At 46.8% G+C, this 2,500-nt stretch overlaps 1 pseudogene; it reads left to right on the top strand.

The window, feature by feature from the left end:
* Positions 1-2,500, top strand: part of LOC141727616 (28S ribosomal RNA) — an 8,486-nt pseudogene that overhangs the window by 3,919 nt on the left and 2,067 nt on the right.

The raw sequence follows: 2,500 nt of genomic DNA, 5'->3' as shown, positions 1-2,500 counted from the left end.
TAAAGGTACGACGTGCGCAGCTCCCACAGGAGAATGGGTTTGTGAGGTATGCCACCGAGGCTTTGCCACCAAGATTGGCTTGGGTCAGCATAAGAGGATAAGACATCCTCTTGTGCGAAATTTGGAGCGGATTGCTGCTTCCCAGCCCAAAGTGCCATCGGCCCGAGGGGCCCACAAGCGAGTGTGGTCTGAAGAGGAAGAGGCCCTCCTGATGCAGTTGGTAGAAAGATACACTGGCAAGAGGAACATCAATCAACTTATTGCAGAGCACATCCCAACTAAGACGGCGAAACAAATAAGTGACAAGAGGCGAATTCTTGCGAAACATCTTGCTGTAAGGGATCAGGAAGATCCTGCTGGTGACATCGAGACGGAGCAACTATCTGAGCCTGTGCAATCGCCGAAAGAGGGACAGTTAAAACAGCATTACCGCGAGTTGATCAAAGCGGGATTATCGGTTGGGAAATTTACCATGTATCGGGAGGCCTTTGAAAAAATTGCTAATGGGCAAGATCTAGGTTGTGTGGTGAATGACGTATATAATGAGTTTCTCGGTATTCTAGGTGAGCCGAAACAACATACATCTATGGGCAGGAGCCGTAAGAAAAAGATCTATGATCAAAAATCCGGTAAGACACCAAACTGGATGTCAAAAAGAGCTATTAAGAGGGGTAAGTTCTTGCGATTTCAGTATCTTTTCAAGGTACACAGAAGGCGCCTCGCACGTATCATCTTGGACAGCACGGAGGCCTCACAATGCCAGATACCATCAGGCGATGTCCACGATCACTTTAAAGGTAGATGGGATACATCTGGGGTATTTAGTGGCCTCTCCGGTTTCCCCCCTTTTAAGGAGGTGGATAATGCGGTATTTGAGGCCCTAATTACCGATAAAGAAGTTGAAAAGAACGTGCAAGAGATGTGTAAAACCTCCGCTCCCGGGCCAGATGGGTTTACTTTGGGTCAGATTTCTGCAAAAGACCCAAAGTTCTCCCGGTTGACCGAGATCTTCAACCTCTGGCTAGTTACGGGCACTATTCCAGATGCGCTGCGGGACTGCAGGACGGTCTTGATTCCCAAGTCCTCAGAGGTAGAGAGGCTTGGTGATATCAATAACTGGAGACCAATCACCATCGGTTCTGTGGTGATTAGGTTGTTCTCCAGGATCGCTACGGCGAGACTTTCCCAAGCATGTCCCATCAACCCCCGACAACGGGGATTTATTCGTGCATCTGGTTGTGCCGAAAACCTCAAGTTGTTGCAACTTGTGGTAAAAACTGCGAAACGAGAGCATAAACATCTGGGGGTGGTGTTCGTGGACATCGCTAAGGCATTTGACACCGTGAGTCATCAGCATGTATTTGAGGGTCTGATGCAAAGAGGTGTGGACTCACACGTGGTTGAGTTGGTAAGGGAAATGTATCGGGATGTCAGAACGTGCATTTCCGTTGGAAAAGGCAAGACTGACCCCATATACATCCGCTCGGGTGTCAAACAAGGCGATCCTATGTCACCTTTGTTGTTCAATTTAGCGATGGACCCCCTTCTGTGTAAACTTGAAAAGGAAGGGAAAGGTTTCCATCATGGAGGTTGGAAAACTACGGCCATGGCATTTGCTGACGATCTAGTCCTGCTTAGTGATTCCTGGGATGGTATGTGTCATAACATCAAAATTTTGGAGACCTTTTGCAATCTTACTGGTCTTAATACAAAGGGAGAAAAATGTCATGGCTTTTACATCAAGCCAACAAAGGACTCTTACACCATCAATGAGTGCCCTGCGTGGGCCATTAATGGTTCTCCCCTCAATATGATCGACCCAGGGTGCTCTGAAAGATATCTGGGCACATGGGTCGACCCCTGGATCACTTTTGCGGACCCTAGATTATCCGAGAAACTCACAGATTGGCTCCAACGGATTAGTCGTTCACCTTTAAAGCCTCTTCAGAAGGTCGATATACTCAGGACTTATACTATTCCGAGACTGATATATCTGGCCGACCATACCGAAGTTAAGGTGAGCCTTCTCGAATCCCTTGATCAATTGATTCGCAATACGGTCAAGGAATGGCTCCATCTTCCACCGAGTACGTGTGATGCAATCTTGTATTCGAGTTTCAAAGATGGCGGTTTAGGGCTCATCAGATTGGTGGCGCTAATTCCAAGTATTCAGGCGCGAAGGCTTCACAGATTGGCACAGTCTTCGGATGAAACTCTTGTGAATTATTTAAAAGATATCCATCTAGAACGATTATTTGAAAATTTATGGGTAAAAGCAGGAGGGCCACGAGAGTCCATCCCATCAATATGGGAGCCCCTACCAATGGTAGATTTGGGCAATGATGATGAGGCCAGGTTGGAATGGGAAGCACCAACCCCTAAAATTTCATACCCAAAACCATGTAATTGGAGAAAACTTGAATTTCAAAAATGGACCCGTTTGGTATCCCAAGGTCATGGGATCGTAAATTTCGAAAATGATGAGATCAGTAACGCTTGG

The sequence above is a fragment of the Zonotrichia albicollis genome, unplaced genomic scaffold (genome assembly GCF_047830755.1).
Source record: "Zonotrichia albicollis isolate bZonAlb1 unplaced genomic scaffold, bZonAlb1.hap1 Scaffold_139, whole genome shotgun sequence".
NCBI lineage: Eukaryota > Metazoa > Chordata > Aves > Passeriformes > Passerellidae > Zonotrichia > Zonotrichia albicollis.
The sequence above is the reverse complement of the archived record's forward strand: the minus strand, read 5'-3'. Positions and strand labels throughout refer to the sequence as shown.